Below are 18,819 nucleotides of genomic sequence, written 5' to 3'. Positions count from 1 at the left end.
CATACAGTGAGATCTGAAATTTTTCCCATACCCTCAATTTATGTTCTAGGAGTTCCAAGTAGGGGTCATAGTTATTCGCTATTAGGGTCTGCTTATCTGTGAATAGTATAATTCCTAAGTATCGGGCATTTGTGTCATGCCTGGGCATTGGACTGTGGAAGGTGTAAGAGGGATTATCTCTGATTTGGCCTGGTTGATACGACACCCAGAGAACTTCGTGAAATCCTGAATTTCTAGAATGACTGGTGGCAGGTGGACTGCCAGGTTTCTAAAGGTATATCATGGTGTCATCTGCGTACAGGGAAACAAGCTTGGGGGGGAGGGGGGTTATACAAATCCCCATCCATGTATGCTTGTGTCTCAATTTAGCTGCCATTCCATCTATTCCATCTCTCCCATCTACCACCATCATTCCCACTCAATACTACTACTCCCCTGAATGCCTCGTCTGTAGGCTGTCTCTCCTACCCTCTTCCTCACTCTCGCCACTATCTACAGGCAGCCCGGATGTACCCCCCTTTCCTCTCGGAATGGGCAGACTTCTCCTCCTCACTCCTGGCCTCCTCCCCCAAACCTCTCTTCCTTGGGCACTTTCACCTCCATCTTCACTCTCCGGATTTGGCCACTATACTCGTTCGTGACCTCTGCAACTCCCTTTCCATCAAAATTCTTCCTTCTGAGCCAACCCACTCTGCCGGCCACACCTTGGATGCTCTCATCTCAAAAGACATCCCTCCCTCCAATCCTTAAACTACTACTCTCTCCTTTTCCGGCCACTCTCTACTCTCCTCCCATCTTGAGCCCCCCCAACACCGCCTCTACCTGCACTACCTGTCTCCTTCTCCGTCATTCGACCGATGAAGGGTGTCTCAGTTGCTGCATTTGCCGCCACCTTCATCCCTCCTCCCACCCCTATTTTTTTACTCTCCTACCGACTCTGCACTGGCTAACTTGAAACAAGTGCAAAGGTGCTGAGCGGAAGTGAATGGCCTCAAGTCTATCCTCTGACAAACTGGCCTGTTACTTGCTCCAAATGCAATATTGTCCTGCAGGGCTCATGTCTAGAACCGCATCTCTTCAAAATCTGCAAGTAACTCGCCAAACCTACTGCAGTCTCATCTTCCCACCCAGGCACTTTGCTCAGCACTTGCCTCCCACTTCTCTACCAAAACTCAGGACATCCTGTCCTCGCAGTCATCTACTCCCCCACTGGCCCCCTTTTCGCTTGCCTCCCTTGGCACTTCTCTCTCCCTCCGACTCCCCCATTCTCACCTCCTATTCTCCCATTGCAGCAGACGAGGTCTCTAGAGTAGTTCGCTCTATGAAAGTCTCCTCCAATCAGGCGCTCGCATGCTCTTCCAGAACTATCAAGCACAACATCTCCTTCTCTTGCCCCTTCCATGGATGACCTCTGTAACCACTCCTTTGTCACTGGCTCCTTCCCACAACCCCCCTCTCCTGTGCACCCTCTCCTAAAAAAGCTATCTGCAGACCCTTCATGCTCGGCTAACTATTGCCCTATCTCTATCACCCCCTTCTTGAGCAAACTCATGGAGAAGCTGGTCATCCCCCAACTGACCCACCACACTGAATCAGCTAGCTGCCTCCACAATCACCAGTCTGGCTTCAGAGCATCCAGAGGCACAGAAACTGCTCTCCTGAACACCTGTGAAGACTTGCTCTCAAACCTGGACTCTAACTCTCCTTCTGTTCCTTCTCGGTCTCTCTTCTGCCTTTGACACAGTCATTCATGCCATCCTCATAAATCGCCTTTGTGATACCCTAGGCATCACGGATGAGGCACTGGTGTGGCAGACCTCCTTTTCAAACCAACCCTCCCAGGTTAAATTGGGCCCCTTCCTATCCTCCACCTCACTCGCTACTTGTCGCATCCCTCAGGGCTCTATCCTATGGCCATCAACCTTGCCCCTTTGGTCCACTTGATATCCAACTTTTTGCCTCCCTTCCAGTGCTATGCTGACAACACTCAATGTTCCTTTAAGCTCCCATCCTCTACCTCCTCCCCTTCCTCTCTCATACCATTCAGGTGTGGTGCTCTGCTAATGATCTCTGCCATAATATCAGCAAGACAGACATCCTTCTCATTGGAAAACCTGGTCCCAGCCCCCCTCCCCTCACCCCATCTCCCCCCTACTGTCTGGCCACCCTCTCTGGGTCCCCTCCCCTCACCCTCTTGTGAGGGTATAAACCTTGGGGTCATTTTTGACTCCCCCGTCTCCTCCTTTCAGCTCCACCTCCTCAAGGGCATTCTTCCTTTCCTAACATTCCCCCAGAAGCTCAATGTCTCCAGAGCTCTGGTTCTCTCTAGGCTGGACTACTGCAATAGCCTCTTCCTCAATCTGCCTCGTTCTTCCCTCCACCCTCTTCAACTAATCCAGAACAGGGCTGCAAGACTTATCCTTGGCCTCAAGCCCAGGGACCGCATCTCCCCAGCCCTAAAATCTCTCCACTAGCTCCCGGTGAATACAAGGATTAAATTCAAGACCCTTTGTAACATCCACAAGGCTGTCTGGAGCATGGGGCCCTCACTATATCCAGCTTTCTCTCCCTAAATATCTCCCCGCTAGAGCTCTTTGGTCCTCTAGCTCCAACTCTATGCAGGTCAGACGCTGCTCCAAAAAGAGTTGGAGGTAGATCCCTTTTCTCTGCATAAGCCTTCCTCTGGAATGGCCTCCACGCCCCCCTCACACTTGAGCCGGATCTTCTCAAGTTCTGTAAACTCCTCAAGATGTTCCTTTTCTTCTCCTCCTTCCTCTCCCCTCCCGTGCGAATGTCGGTCTGCTGCTGCAACTGGTGTCTGGTCCCTTATTGGTCTTCGTTGGCCAGGCCTTCGTTGGCCAGGCCCTCCTTGACCAGTCTCCCCCTACCAGCATCCCTTACCAGCACATGCCCTCAGGCTCCCTTCCCAGACTATCTGTTCCACCCTGTCCTTTGCACTTCTCCCTTTCCCACTTCCCCTGCACTTGCTCAGCCTCCCTTGACACCCCCCACTCCTGCACTTCACCCCCTCATTCCAACCGCTTTTCACCTGCCAGCCCTTCCCCCTACTTCCACCCTCCCCTGCACTTTGTGTCTTGCATGGTAAGAATGTCACAAGGCCTATTACGACCATTATTGTTTGTTTTTATCCAATGCCCCCCCCACCCCTCCTTGTTCTGTCTTGTAGCACCTGAAAACAATTGTGTATAGGCGCCATACAAATGACCAATAAATACAATAAAGAGTCAGGCCAAAGGGTGGACTTCTCCTGGGCATTCAATGTCCATTACAACTTACTGAATTTAACAGCAATTCCAATTATCTTCTGTCTGGTAGAATCACTATAGCTGACAAGGATGCCTGTGGGAAACATGGGAATGAGATTAGAGTTATTACTGTTTATGATCCTCCCTCCCAAACAGTGCATAGTAACATTCTTAAGGAACTGGAACTTTTACTGTTTAATCTCAGGGGGTCTACCCCTGTACTCCTATGCAGTGACCTTAACCCAAAGGTTCCTAATGACAGCTTGGTGAACGGCTATGAGCTTGAGCAGAGCTTATCCCCGTGCTTAACTGGGAGGTTAAATCAAAAATGGAAACAAGGTATGAGTTGGGCTAACCTGCTGTATTCCTTCGGTTTAACTATGGTGAATGGTAACTGCCCCTCAGACTCCTTCGGTATACTTGGTCTTCCCTTGTTAGTATGAGCTTTATTGATTATGTGTTCCTCTCGCAATCTTCTTCTCTGGTCATTGGTCTTAATCAGGTTGGTACATCGCCAGTACTATGATAAGGTATTGAAAAATAGGATGAGGAGGGTCAGATCAGAGCTGCGTACGATCGCCCGCCAGTCACATCTGCCTAAATAAGTAAAACACAATTCAGCTATTGTTTGTGGCTGAAAAAACATAAATACACCCTTTCAATGTGACAAATGGCAGTCCTTCAATGTGACAAATGGCAGATATTAATATATTGTGCATTAATAATTGATAACAGAACTTTTTGGAGGACTATTAATTCTTCTAAAGACTGTAGCTCGGTCATTGTGATGTGTCAGAGGCTGACTGGGTTATGCATATTGAGGCAACGCTGCACATATCTTCTACCTCAAACTTTCCTCGTTTAAATACACAAGGTGCATAATGGGAGTACTGTTTGGAGCTCTCTCACTTCAGTCTTCTAGAACACCCGGCCCCAATGGCCTATGCAACCAACTTATTAAGGATGACTTGTTTGCTTGGGCGGGTGCCCTACACTGGCTCTTCAAATAGATTAGCACTGCCCTGTGACTTTGCTCAACCTTGGGGGATAGCACGATAGTCCCTGTATTAAAAAAAAGGCTGCCGGCATGATCCACGTAATTGTAGACTCAGCAATGCCTTTTTTTAAAAAAAAAATGTAATCGCTTCTTTTTATTAATTTAATCAGAACAGAAAAAGAAAAACAAACAAACATAGGTACGTCGAAGCATGATACAACAGTCTCCACAGGGTGATATACATGCAATGACATAATAAAACAGAGGATGCTGCGATCAACCATTTGACAAGTCCCATTGTCACCCCAGGAAGGATTTTTATGTTTTGTGAACCCGGTATCTGCCCTGTTCTCCAGCAGAGCCAATTTTGGTTCTAAGGACACCCAATTACCTATTGTAGCAGACAATCTACGCAGACATTTCCCCCAGAAAACATGGTCCTGTGCACAGTCCCACAGTATGTGATAAAAGGTGCTGCCCTCGTGCCCACATCTAAGACATGCATCGCTCCCCACAACACCCCCACCTGGCCAATGCGGTGTGGGAGTAGTATACCCGGTGGAGTATCTTGAATTGTATTAGCCGCAGTCTGGCCGCGATTCCAACCTCTCTTGGAAATATTAAGGCCGCCACCCAATCCTCTGGTTCCAACCACCCCACATCCCCTTCACAACTCGCCTTCATGCGAGTAAGTTCCTTGGCCCAAAAGGCCGTAATCACCTGGTATATCCTGGACGGTACCTTGGAGGGGATACCTGCCGAAACAAAATTAGCCTCCAGGGGTGAGCTCAGACCTCCAGGTGCATATCAGGCATTTTCCCGCTCATAAATCGTGTCAATATGATCCTTTTAATTCTTCCTTGCGTACCACTTACCCAGGCTATTTATGGCAGCACCTCCATAAATCATGGAGCTCACTGGTGACAGCCTGGTTAGCAGCAGCTTGCAAATCCACTCTTCACTTTAGTAATCCACACAGTTCCTTGAAAGAAGCAACTGGGATGAGCCTTGTACCGTTTATTTTTTTTTAACACTCCTCTGTTAATGATTCTATCAAGATAATACTTTCTGAGTAATGTAAAAGGGAATTTGTGTTTTGTTCACTTTGTAACCTACAAAATGTGGGCAGTTGAACAGTGTTATTAAAGCATCTTGAATCATGAACATGCTTTTCACTTTGCTTTATGTCACAGGTAGTATTGTGTAAAATGAAAATGGTCTTGAACAAGGGCTGCATTTCTGCTTCATTTTCCTCGGTCTTAATCCGCTTTAATAGAGGCAGCACAATGGGCATTTCATACTTTGTTTTCTTTTCATCGCAGAAGCACACCAATTGCATAGCGAGGCATGTGCTCTGAACTTGGACACCCTTTCTGACCACCCACCACAAGCAGTTATATTGGATACAGGTAGAAGCAATGCTGTATATATTTTCAGTGGCACAGATTGTACCAGTACCTCTGAACAGGTCTGCTATATATTCAGGCAAGGTAGCCTAATTTATCAACACAGATGCTACACGCATGTAATGGCACAATGCAAATATTCACAGCAGGGCCGATTGCATAAATGCCCACATTTCTTAGCAGGACTGTTATGTTTTGGGACAGTACCTGAATTTCTTAACAGAGCTGCTGTTAAGAAAGCACAAACATGTGTTGGTATTTTCTACAGCAAGCTAAAGTACTGAGGATGAACAGTGTCTGAGCTCTTCCCACCAACCTCCAACAGTGTGAGAAGATGGCATTGCTGTCAAATACTTCAATCCCTTCTTCTCGGTCTTGCGCTTTTCAAAACGTCTGCTTCTCCCATGTCCGAATACTGAGACGCACTGCCAAAAATCTAGCACATTTCAAAGCCTTGTTCTGAATCTCCTGACTAATGTAGGTTAGTCCAAACAGGCTTAGAAATTTTGGCAAGCCGTTCATGTCAGGCAAGCCTCACATGGAACTGACAGTGCCCTAAACCTATGTGCCTTTCAGTGTCAACAGCATGTTGGGAAAGGCGGCTGAGTGGGTCAATAACACTGATGCAGAGATTATTGTGTAACCTGTTAGTTCAAATCGTGTTGATAGGCAAGTTAATGAGTCTGCATCAGGGATAGGCATTTAAAATGCAGGTAACATTCAATTGTAACAGAGTTGACTTAGCAAAAGGACTACTAAATGTTCAGTGATTCAGAACACACACATTTCATCTGAGATGCTCTACTTGTAATGGCTCAGAACACACACCTCCTCGGGCTGCTATACCTGTGATTGCTCAGAACAACTTCAGGGCCGCTGTGCTTGTAATGGCTTTGGACCTACACGGAGAATGTAATACCACTTTAATATGGGATTTGTTGATTGATGGGAATAAAATTGAATGCATCTTCCTCATGATGAAACTATGGAAACTAATTGAGGACATTTTAAAGATATTAATGTTTTAGTTATATTATTCTTTTATATTGATTTGAGAGCATTATTTTTGATTGTGATTGCAGATATGATGGTTGTAAAAATGTATTAAAAGTGGACTTCTGAGGGCATGGCCTGCAGCACCACCGATGTGGCAGCTCTGTTGAAGGTCTCCGTGTGAAGCCCGTCTATATGTGCATTTAATGAGTTTTCCTTGCAGCCTCAGCAACCTGACTACAGGTTTAGGGCAGCGGAAGGGATGGAGCGGACTCAGCCAGCAGCGGTAGACACCAGGTAGCCCTGTTCCAGCAGATATGTGGAGCGTTGCAGGACCGGGCTGACCGCAGCGTCTTTCCAAAATGGCGCAGCACGGTTTCGCAGTGGATGAGAGTGGACATAATATTCCGCTTGACGCTCCAAAGTACTTTATGAACATCTTACCGCAGCAGAAACTGGCAGAAAGGCGGCTGAGGCACCGACAGCGCGGCCGACACAGAGACCTTGGGAGAGGCGATCCACCTGTGTGCAGTGAGGCGGCGGCACTTTCTCCGTCATGTCACCGGGTTGGGTTAGTGGCTGTGGTGAATCAAAGCCAGCTGTTCTTCTCCATTGAGACGGCCTGCCGTTGAAGTGGCGTGGGGCTCCTCCTGCCACCCCCAGCCTACCGAAGCGGCTGTAGCAGATCTTGAGCCTCCCTGAGCTCCGACATTGGATCCTGACAGCGGCGCGGCATGGCTCTTCCTCCTTGGAGGACCTGATAGCTACACCGAAGGGGTCCATGGCCAAAGTGCAACATGACCACCCAACAGCCACTCTCCCTGGAATTTGCAGGCACTCCCACCCCCATGGGGGAGGGGGAAGCATACACTCCTGGATAGGGGATGAGCACGTGTAGTGCCAGGAACTTCTGCGGAGGCTAGTCACTGGCCTCCACCCGCATAGCTTGTTCCCCCTGGCACTACCAGACAATGATCCTCATCGGAATTCCCCTGCCCCCACAGCTGGCTATTTGAGAGTTGTGCCTTTGGGAGTGGAGCCTTTTCCTTGTAGGCGCCAGGGTGCAGAGGCGATCGATTTCTGAGGTCCAACCTTCCCACAACCAATATATAGGAGTTGGGGTCCCTGGTGCACCCGCAAGCTTAACACAGCCAATACTCTTCTGATCCAAGCATATCAGACTATGGCAGACTGACCAGGGACCACCAGCAAGAACAGCCTCACACCCAGCAGCTTTTACTGGATCTACCATATGCAGTAACACCTTTCCACTTACACGAAGGTCTTGGCGCCACTGGCGTCAGCCATCACCGTGTCCAGACACCTGAAAGCACAGAAGAGTGGGGATATATCCACCATGCTGCTCCCGACAGAGAAAGGGAAGAAAACAGAACCAGCAAAGTCCCCGCCACTGGCCTCTCCTAGTCCCTCAGGGCAGCTAGCCACAAAAGGGGACATTCAGGCATTCATGCTTGATATCAAGGCTGAATTTCGCAGTTGCATGACCGAGCTGACTTCCAAAATCGAACACACAGATCAAAGAGTGACGGAACTGGAGCAGATACTGGTGGAGAAGCAGGAGCATACCCGAGAACAGGCGGCTACCCTTTTGGAAGTCCAGCAAAAGATTTGGGCTCTGGCAGACCAAAACGAGATCCTGGAGTACAAACAAGATGACTTGGAAAACAGGGCCAAGAGAAATAATCTTCGGATTAGAGGAGTCCCTTCATCAGTCCTAGATCGGGACCTGCCAGAATATATAGGGGATCTATTCCAATCTCTCCTGCCACATCTGGAAAAATCACAATTGCTTGACTGCACTCAGAATCCGAACCCGCAGGGGACTAGACTCAGAAAGCCTGCCAGACGTCATCACTAAGGTCTATTTTTATACGACGAAGCAAGACATTTTGGCACCGGGTCATGCTCGGGACGAACTTTCATTCCAGGGTTCACCCCCTACAGATCTTTCAGGACCTAGCAATGGCAATGATGCAGAAACAAAGAGCTCTCCGCCCCTTAACCCTCTTCTTGCGAGACCAGAAGATTAGATATCGCTGGCTGTTCCCCATTGCTGTGCAGTTCTCATATAAAGGGGCTTCCTGCTCAATCTCATGCTTGGAGGATGCAGAAAAAATTCTAAACATATCTTCGCCAGATAAAAAGGGTTACCCCCCCCCCCCCCAGGCCGCCTATGTGGGAATAGACGACCATCCACCGAAACCTACTGGTTTGGCATGGTTCAAGATCCAAAGGGGCCGCCAGCTGAATAAACTGCCAGTACACACTTGATAAGCGTGGCCTAAATGGCAACTGAGCCCTACGTGCCCGATCCTAACGCATAGGCATTTGTAGCATCTGCATAAAGGAAACTTCAAGTACCAGCTGACAAGATGGTAAAACGGGCTTCAAATGGCCAAAGCCCAAACTCAAGGTGGATGACAACTAAGGGCCCTTGGGGTGTTAACGAACGACTTTTGTTAGTCAGAAAGTTCTGGAGTCCACGGTTTGGACTCAATTTAAGTTCGTTTTTGGGTTACTGGTTTAATATTGCGGCTGGTGCACGAACGCAGAAATGTACAGGCTCGAGATGGCAGGCACCGGCACATGTAACTGCCAAGTGCCCACTCCCCCCATCCCCCCTCCCACCGTCACCACTTCAGCTACTGAGGATATCCTGGAAATAATTCCAACATTGAACTTAGTTACATTAAATGTCAGAGGCCTAAATTCCCCCATGAAGCGAAAATCCATTTTGAAGCGTCCGAGGGATATGGAGGGTACGGTAACATTCTTACAGGAAACTCAACTTCTCCCAGAAGATTTTGCCTGTCTCAAACAGAGACTTTCCCAAACTATTTTTGGCTTCGGGGGGATCCAAAAAAGGGGGAACAGCAATTTGAATGGCAAGGGGGGGTCCAGTTTGAGGAGCTAAATACTATTAGAGGTCCAGAAGGACGCTTCATTGGAATAAAGTGGATGCTCTTGGGTCAACTATATTCATTGGTTTCAATGTATGCCCCGAATGAGGGTCAAGAACTCTTCTTTGGGAGTCTGGAAGATGCACCCCTTCCCTTCCTAGAGGGAGAATCGTCATTGGGGGGGATTTCAATGGCGTCCCGGATTTCAAAATAGCTGTAAGTATTTTACATCTTTTTAGAGTGGTGGACACCTGGAGAGTTCAGCACCCAGAGGAAAAGGACTTCAACTTCTTTTAACAGGTTCACTGATTCTCCTCCCGGATTGACTTGCTCTTGGCTTCGCCCCAGCTTCTGTCCTGCACAAATGGAGTGGACATAGCCCCGAAGGTTCTCTTCGACCATGCCCCGGTATGGATTCAAATTAGGGCCTGGGACCTTGAACCAGGGGCCAGACCCCTTTGGTGTCTGTATGGCCCAATATTTTATGATATGGCATTAAGGGATGCGGTGGCAAAGCCAATAAGAATTATTTCCAGGAGAACCCCATGGACCCGACGTCCCCAGCTATTACGTGGGATGCCATGAAGGCAGTAATCAGGGGCATTCTAATTTACCACTCTGCGGCATACTACAGACGTAAAAGGCAAACGAGGTCCCTCCTGGAGCAGGAAACCTCTGAGATTGAAAGTAAATATAAGCAAAGATGGTCCCCCAAAACCCACTCCGCTCTCCGTATAGCCTGAAACAAATTGGAGGCCCTCTATGCAGAGGAAACGGTACTCTACCTAACGGCGGTTAAACAGGGTTAATACGTTAAGAGCAATAAGACAAACCAGCTCTTAGCTAGAAAACTGTCCCAGGCCAAGAAAGAGAACTTTATCACAGGCCTCAAAGATCAACACAGGGTGACCCATTATGGGGTGCGGGACAAACTTCACTTAGCACAAGCACACCTGCCGGAGACTATGTCCAGTCCTGGGAGACCGGCGCCAGTCCATGGTGAATATATTGCGGAGGCAGCCCGGCCTCGCCTGGCCCGGGAAGAGAGAGAGGTGCTGGAAGCCCATATTCGACGGGAGGAAGTGGAGGCGGTTATTAAATCACTAAAACCCTGGGCCTCCGGTCCGGACGTTTTTTCTGCCCAATTTTATAAACTCTTTAGTATGCAGCTTCTCCCTCATCAATTCTTTTGCTAGGGTGGGGTGTGTGTGATCCCTTCTATGCAAAACTAGACTACAATCTTATTATTGAAGCCTGGCAAAGATCCCAAAGAATGCGCCTCTTATAGGCCGATCTCACTCCTGAATATCGAGGCAAATATTTATTCGAAAGTGCTGGCAAACCCCCTAGCTCCTCTTCTCCCTACCCTAATCAATGCTGACCAAAAGGGCTTTTATCCAAGGGAGAAAGACAGGGGACAATATTAGACTGGCAGAAAACTTAATTGAATCCACAACCCTGAGTAAAGGGTAGATGGCTCTCTTCGCTTTAGATGCAACCAAAATCTTCGATAGGGTCGATTGGTCCTTTTTACACTTAACTCTGGAAACCTTCGACTTTGGGCCCCAATTTAGGAAGAGGATAGCTTCCAATTACTTCTCCCCCAGTACGATGTAACAGCTCAACTAGGTACGGTAACCCCCAATTTCCCTGACATGTGGTACACGAAAGGGATGCCCCCTCTCACCCCTTTTGTTCGCCCTTATTATGGCACCATTAGCACAACATATAAGGAGGCACACCTTAATTCAGGGAGTGTGGCCCAGAATGCTTCCCATAAAATAGCTCTATACGCTGATGATTTGCTTCTCACCATCACTGACATTCGGCTCTCCCTTCATGCGGCTTTACGAGAACCCGAGGCATTTGGTAATGTGACCGGGTTTGAAATAAATATGGGAAATCGGTGGCGCTGGGGGTGGGGCTACCACAACAAGACATCAGTTCCTGCCAACTGTTATGCCCGATTCACTGGGATATCAGATCTATTGGATACCTGGGGGTACAGCTTACATCCTCTCCATTAGCGCTATACGTGGCCAATTTTTCCCCTCTCATTAAAGCACTTGAAAAGGATTTAGGGAGATGGGCAGGCCAAGAGATTTCGTTGACTGGTCGAAACACTGCAGTGAAGATGAACCTGCTCCCTTGCCTTCTTTACTGTTGTTCTTCCCGGAAGTAATTCCGAAACAAACACTGGATCAGCTCCAACGTAAAGTCTTGAGATTTATATGGCAGGGTAAAAAAACCTAGAAACCCTAAGAAGCTAATGATGGGTGGATCCCGGCTGGGGGAATTGGGGGTCCCGAACCTACAAAAATATGCAGTGGCAGCCCAGTTTACACACTTTCTGCCATTTGTTCCCACACGTCAGGAAAACAATGGCCACAACTGCTCTCGTCGACAAAGGCTACCTTACAGTCCTGGGACGAGGCGCTAAGGGGGAAGAGGACCCCCAGGGGATGGGCCCACTTTCTCCTATTTTTGACAATCCTGCTGTCACTCCAGGCATGCCCAAGAGGGGGCTTTAGGACCTGTAAGAGGGGGGTTTACTTATGCTAGCACAACTATTTGAGGAAGGCCAACCACGCTTGTTTGAAAATTGCAAGAAGGAATTTAACCTGTCTGATCAGGGAGGTTCTCCTACTCTCCGCTATGCCACTGGATCTTGCACCCAGACATAACACTATTGGAATATGACCTCATATTTCCAGTGTTGACCCGCAAACCCCGCCTGGCAAGACTATACTTACGTCCGGGTGTGAATGGGCCACAGTGGCACTGTGGGAAGCAAGAACTATCTGCGGGGTTGGGTGGGGGAGTAAAAGCAGTGGTCACTGGTGTGCATCATGCTCAAGGAACAAACTGAGAGATGGGCGGCCATTTCTGGTATCTGATTCATGTGTGGTGATGGTCCTCTCTTATCAAGAGGCTGTTTTGATGTGCTCCAACCGTTGACATTGTTTTTATAAAAATATGTTTGAACTTTATTTGTTAACTGTACAATACTAAATAAATACAATAAATCTACAGTAGGCACGGCCAAAGGCCCTGGCTAGTGGGCACAAAAGAAACATATTGGGAGGACAAGTACAGAGTACAAGGCTGAAGGCCGTGGCCACTGGCCATGGCTCGGTTGCATTTTGAAATATACAGTGAGCATGGCAGAGGGCCCTGCCTAGTGGTCCCAAAATACATGCATCAGCTGTGAAATTCAGAGGATGTGGGAAATCATGGCCAGCTTAACTCAGCACGTTCCCATTGCAAAGCACATGAGCACATACATATTATAAGAGAAGGGATTCACAATGATATACAAAATGGGGGGATGGCATTATGGGGGACATCAACGGGAACGCGCCGAGTTAAGCTGGTCATGACCTGGCAGTAAGTGCTATATTCAGATGTTGATACTAATAGTACATGCCACCAGATCCACATCCCTGCCATCGATGCACTCTCGTGACACAGTCTCGCAAAACCTGAACCCCAGTTCAACCTCCTTTTTAGTTTTTCATGCATAGACGTTGCTATTTATGTAGGCTTCAAACACCCACCAAGTACAAACACAAAGGTTCCTGCCCACCCATCATACTCACTTGCTGGCACTCCCAAGACTTCAGCCACCGACGCCTCCCAAGAGTACTACACCCCACAATACTTTGAAGCAACAGTTGGTCACCAACATGCCCCATGGCGATAATTGTCATCCCTCATTTCTATTTCTAATAATATTTATATAGTGCCAAAGAAACAAGCCCAAGAGGGCATCAGAATGCTGAATCACAAACATGCAACCAAAGGAACCAACCAGGTTTAACGGTGTCTGTAATTACGGTCAGACCAGAATAAATACACCCCTCTAGGAAAATAAGGCCTAGGAAAATAAGGCCAAGAGTCTATCTTATAAGGATAACAAATTTAATCTTATAGAAAACGAGGATGGTAGAAAATAACTCTCAAGTACGCATATCGGAGTACCAGCTGTTTGACGATTCAGAGTACTCAATGTCAGAAATAGCGTCAAAGCCCAACCCCTTATATAAATCATACGTAATTCGTACTTCCCGTTTTATTCGTCTAAGAAAACCTGTAGGGGTGGCTGTCAAAACGTCAGACATTGTTTGATTCTTTATCATAGACATATTCATATTAGCATTATTTTCCAACTGTCCACCCCCCTTTATATGGCCACCCCATATAACAGACATACCTTCATACACTCCAACAACCACGACCAGTGTCATCCAAAACAATACAATACTAAAAAAAACATAATACATAATTCCTAGAACAAATTACATTCTTTTTAACATTATCCCTACATAACAGAGGTTTGAACACGTCGGTCATTCATCCTTGCGACGGAGACCGAGAGAGAGACCGAGAGAGAAAGAGAAAGAGAGAGAAAGGCAGGGAGAGGGAGACCCTTTCCCACCAGCGCCCACTGGAATTAGCACCTTCAAAATTTTAAAAATAAAAAAAAATAAAAGATAAAAATAAAAGAACAAAAATGAACAAAAGAAAAAAAGAAAAGAAAGAAAAAAAATAATAAAATCAGACGCACCCTTGCATGAATCCTTTACTTAAACTTTTCCTTCTTTGGCTATGTCCTTACTCTGTTGATTGAGCTTTGCCTCGTCTTAGGTGCTCTTCTTTGAACATCCAAGAGATGCACCCAATACCTTAACTCCTTCATGCGGACGGCGAGAGGCGTACAGAACACCACCTCATACGGACATTGGAACCTGGGATTGTTCCATCGACGCACAAAGTTTTTTTATGTAGATCAGCTCCCCAGGCAATAATGGTCCAGTTGTGGCAGATATGTTTGCAGTTGCTGTCCCTTCCAGTGTGTCCCATCCTTCGCTCCTGGATGGCGCAATCTGTCGAGAGATATATTTGGCAGCGCGTGTTAGTGCTGTTAAATATTACCTAAATTCCTCTCCTATTACTGTCGCTGCTTGATGTGCATCCAACGCTTTCCTCACAGGGGGTATGGGGGTTTGCATGCACCTGCCTGTAACTATTTCATGTGGTGTCAAATGGTGGTCCTTACTAGGCTGTGTGGGTAAACTGAAGAGTGCCAAGGGCAAACAGTGCACCAAGTTTTTCTTCAACGTGGAACACAATTTTGACAGTTTACTCTTCAAAATGTCATTGATCTTCTCCACAACACCATTAACCTGAGGGTGGTAGAATGAGCACATTCGATGTTTTATGACCAATAGTGCTGCGACATGGAGAAATAGCGCATTAAAGAAATGTGTGCCATTATCTAATCTCAATACTTCGAACACGCCCCATCGTTGAAACACCTCTCTGACCTGGAACCGTGCTGCACACTTCGTATCTGGGTGTGCACATGGTTCTGGCTCCACCCAACTTGAAAAGGGGCAAACCACCACAATAAGGTACCTACAATCCATTGCACCTTTCCCCTATATCTGCATAATCTATATACAGTTCACAGAACGGCCCCATAGGGCGAGGCAATGTACCTCTTAATGTCCGAAATGTCACCCCCATGTTGAAACTTAGGTATGTCAGACAGTGGGCCTCATTACAGGTCCGGGGTAAAAAAATAAAAATAAAATACAGAATTACTGGCAACGGTTGATTGTGTGTTGGCGTGCACGCACGTTCCGGCATGCCAGAAAAGGTGGCACCAGCATGCCGGTAATTCCATCAAACCCCCCCAAAATCCCCACACCGCCACCCTCAGTGCCAGTGACTCCGATTCCGGCACCATGCTCTCAGACCCACCAGTATCAACCGTGATCGGAAATACTGTGTTCACCGGAACAGGAAATTGACCGGTGGCCATTAATAAAACACAATCCATTGCAATCCTCTGCGCACAGGAAAGATACCCACATCCAGACCACAGAAGCAGACCACGAGACATGACATCAAGGGTACCTGCAACCCGGAGGCGCAAGCCGTGCTTCAGCGAGGCTGAATTGAACATGCTTGCTGACACAATAGTGGAGCATGCTGACCAACTCTTCTGAACCAACCTCAGAAAGCAGGCCCAGATTTGCAAAAAGGCAATCTGGGAGGAGGTGGGCCAGAAGGTCACTGCAGTTGGATCAACACCCCGCACTGTCCGTGACTGCCACAAAAAATGGGATAACCTGCGTCTGAGGGTGCGGAACCTCCTGTGGGCCCAGCGCATCCAGGGCATGGCCACAGGAGGTGGCACAGCATCCCCCATCCACCTGCAGCCCTGGGAGGAGACCTGCAGCAGCATGCTGCACCTCGAATCAATTGAGGGAGTTGGTGCAGCGGAGGCGTGACATCCGAGGAAGCTGCCGAGTACCCGTAACCCCAATGTCAAATCAACCTCCTTGTCTACACTGCATACACTTGCCAAACACGTCAAGTACGTCATGCACGATGCCAGTACAGCCTTCCGGACACCCACCCCTGCAACCTAGTTGCACACATACACCTTGCCCCCAAAACTCATTCATACCCCACTCACACTGTGAACATAACACTGGCCCCCTGTATCGCCCTCACAAGACGCTCCAGTGGGCACTCAGACACACATGCCCCTGCCACAGTCTAACTTGTGTTGTTACGGCCGTGCAAGCACAGGCCCAAAGTCACGTCAGTGCCAAGCACCTACACCAACAAATGACCTGCTACACACACCAAGGAAACTTGTTGCCTCCCGTCCCATCTACCACGACCCATGTCACCAAATCATCACTGACGCAATAAGTGCCACAGGCAGCAGGCACATGTGTAACACATCCATGGGACAACCAGCCACAACACAATATCATACAGCTTGTGTGCCACACCCATAACACCCTACCCAGAAAACAAAAGTATACATTGTATATCCTCTCACCTCTATGCTTGATATATCCACAACTGTAAACTACGTATATTCACCTATAATTTGTACTTTGACATATTGGACCGAATGCTTGATGCTTCCAACACTGTAACCTAGTTGGATTCATCCGCTGCATTCTCTGTAACTTAAGTTGTACACTTCTCTTGTTGCTTGCGCCCTGCTACCCACGGGTTAGGTGCGCTTTACAAATAATAAAAAACAAACAAACACACACCACGGAAGCCCCACTGCACACACCATGTAGGCACACCACACATGCACCCATACAGTATCCCTGACACAAGCATGTGTGCACCATGCCATGTCCACCACCATGTCCCTTACACACCACTGTCATCAAAAAGTACTAGCATTCATGTCTGTCTCATCAATCCACACCCATCACGGACGCCCTGCCTTTCTGACTCCGTCAGGCACATCATCTGGCAATGAGGCTGGCCAGCCAAGTACATCGAGGGCCACCAGGCCTTGCCGCAGAAGGACCACCACCACCACTTTGATACAGGAATCCACAGCCTCCTCAGGCAGACGTGAAAGTGCAACCCCATCCACTTCGCTCCAGCAGCATCCAATCCCGGTGGCACCGGCAGCCCAGCCTCCCACCATCCCAGTGGCACCTGCAGCCCAGCCGCCCACCATCCCAGTGGCACCTGCAGCCCAGCCGCAAGGACGTGCACAAGGGTGTCCTGAGGAAAACACTGGTGACGAGGCTGGAGCAGATACTGTTGACACAGACCACAGCTCTGAGGAGGCCATTCCCTTCAGTCCCATGTGCCCAATGAGCCCCCAACCTCCACCCTTCCGCAGTCTGAGGGACATAGAAGGACGCCTGACACGCATGGAGCAAAGCCAGGATGCTCTGACATCACTCATGCAACAGCACCTTCATGAGGCACAACTGATGCAGGAGAGTGTGCAGGCCAGTTCGAGGTGGAATGCAAGGGCACTGGGGCGATGCACACATGCCATCATGCAAATGTCACGCCAGGCGAGGGAGGGCAACAGTGTCATGTCCTCAATAGCTGAAATAATTGGCCATGTTGTTCCAGGCCTTCCTTGGCCGAAGGCTCCTGTCAACACCACCTGCTCCCTCCACTAGCACCACACCAGGGAATTCAGTACAGAGCAGCCCAAGGCGTCGCTCGGTGCGGCTGTCTCAGCCTGCACAAAGTCGCACACGGAGCATAAAAAGGGACGGAAATAGGCCATGGGTGCCCTGTGTGAGAACTTTGCTAATGTACATAGTTATACAGGACATGCTTTGGCCATAGACATTTTGGTGGAGGGTCTGGGGAGGGATAATTGGGGAGCACAGTATCACTAGTATAGCAACTTAACATTTGTACATAGTTTCTAATCATAAAATATAGTTGGTGTGGCAAACTGAAATTATGACTGGACATTCATGATTCCGAATGATTGTATTTATTTACGTGCAGTGCCTAGTGTGCAAGGTGGCCTTTGTCACGTGACAGGTGATTAGAAGTAGTGCTGTATAAGTTCACCCCTTGATGAATTTATACAGCACTACTTCTAATCACCTGTCACACACACATGCATCCATTCCGTCATGGCGCTGGCCAATTTCCTGATCATCATCACAGTCATCCTCCACCTCAGGTGGGTGCATGTCCATGTCGGGGGGCAAGGGGACGTTGCGTCTGATGCACATGTTGTGCAACATGGCACAGGCAAGCACTATTTTTTATTTTTATTTATTGAAGTTTAGCAGAAATTAATCTACTTTTTTCAATTTGTAAAAAAGAGTTTTCATATATCCATAGTAATTACAATAGTAAATAAAAGAAGAAAAACTTCTAACATGATTATATGCATATCATGACATTAGTCGGTTACATTCATACTAGGTTACAGAAAGGAAAGCAAACTAAATTATTTACAACATTGCCTTGACTATTTACATAGCTATTGTATAAAAAACAAGCGTGAATGACATGAAATCTAGTAAAGATCTTGTCGTTTGCACATTAACCAATTTCATTATCATGAAGCAAAGTGGTGAAAAAATTCACCAAAGCTATATTTACGCTCGTATTGGTAGAATTAAGAAAAGCCCATCTAAATTCAGGCTGCACGTTTGCAATTGAGGTCATATGTTTCAAAAACAATTTGTTTCTCAAGGGAATCGGCGCTGTACACTCTATAATTAGATGCTCTAAGGTTTCTTTTTGTGCTAAATTATTGCAAAATCTACAAAAATTCTCTGACCCATGGATTTGTTTTCGTTGGACCAAGACATCTCGGGTAAACCAAAGATTAAGAGCCTGATTCATGGATGTGTTTATAATGGCGCAATCCCATAGGAAAACGTTCTGTGAATCAGGCCCTAAATCGCATTTTTTAA

The 18,819-nt window shown here is 47.6% G+C and overlaps 1 protein-coding gene across 7 annotated transcripts in view; it reads right to left on the bottom strand.

Moving 5' to 3' along the window:
• Nucleotides 1–18,819, bottom strand: part of FAIM (Fas apoptotic inhibitory molecule) — a 377,980-nt gene that overhangs the window by 289,239 nt on the left and 69,922 nt on the right. For 2 of the 7 annotated variants that reach the window (XM_069616621.1, XM_069616617.1), the window contains exons 2-3: nucleotides 3,623–3,863; nucleotides 3,298–3,360 (exon numbers count right to left, since the gene is read on the bottom strand). The exons of 2 other annotated variants lie outside the window; for them this stretch is intronic. The gene's annotated coding sequence lies outside the window, so the exon portion shown is untranslated. The remainder of the gene's footprint in view (nucleotides 1–3,297; nucleotides 3,361–3,622; nucleotides 3,864–18,819) is intronic. 3 more of the 7 variants (XM_069616616.1, XM_069616620.1, XM_069616618.1) reach the window with 2 other exon arrangements.

The sequence above is a fragment of the Ambystoma mexicanum genome, chromosome 9, assembly GCF_040938575.1.
Source record: "Ambystoma mexicanum isolate Mex_15411 chromosome 9, UKY_AmexF1_1, whole genome shotgun sequence".
NCBI lineage: Eukaryota > Metazoa > Chordata > Amphibia > Caudata > Ambystomatidae > Ambystoma > Ambystoma mexicanum.
The sequence above is the reverse complement of the archived record's forward strand: the minus strand, read 5'-3'. Positions and strand labels throughout refer to the sequence as shown.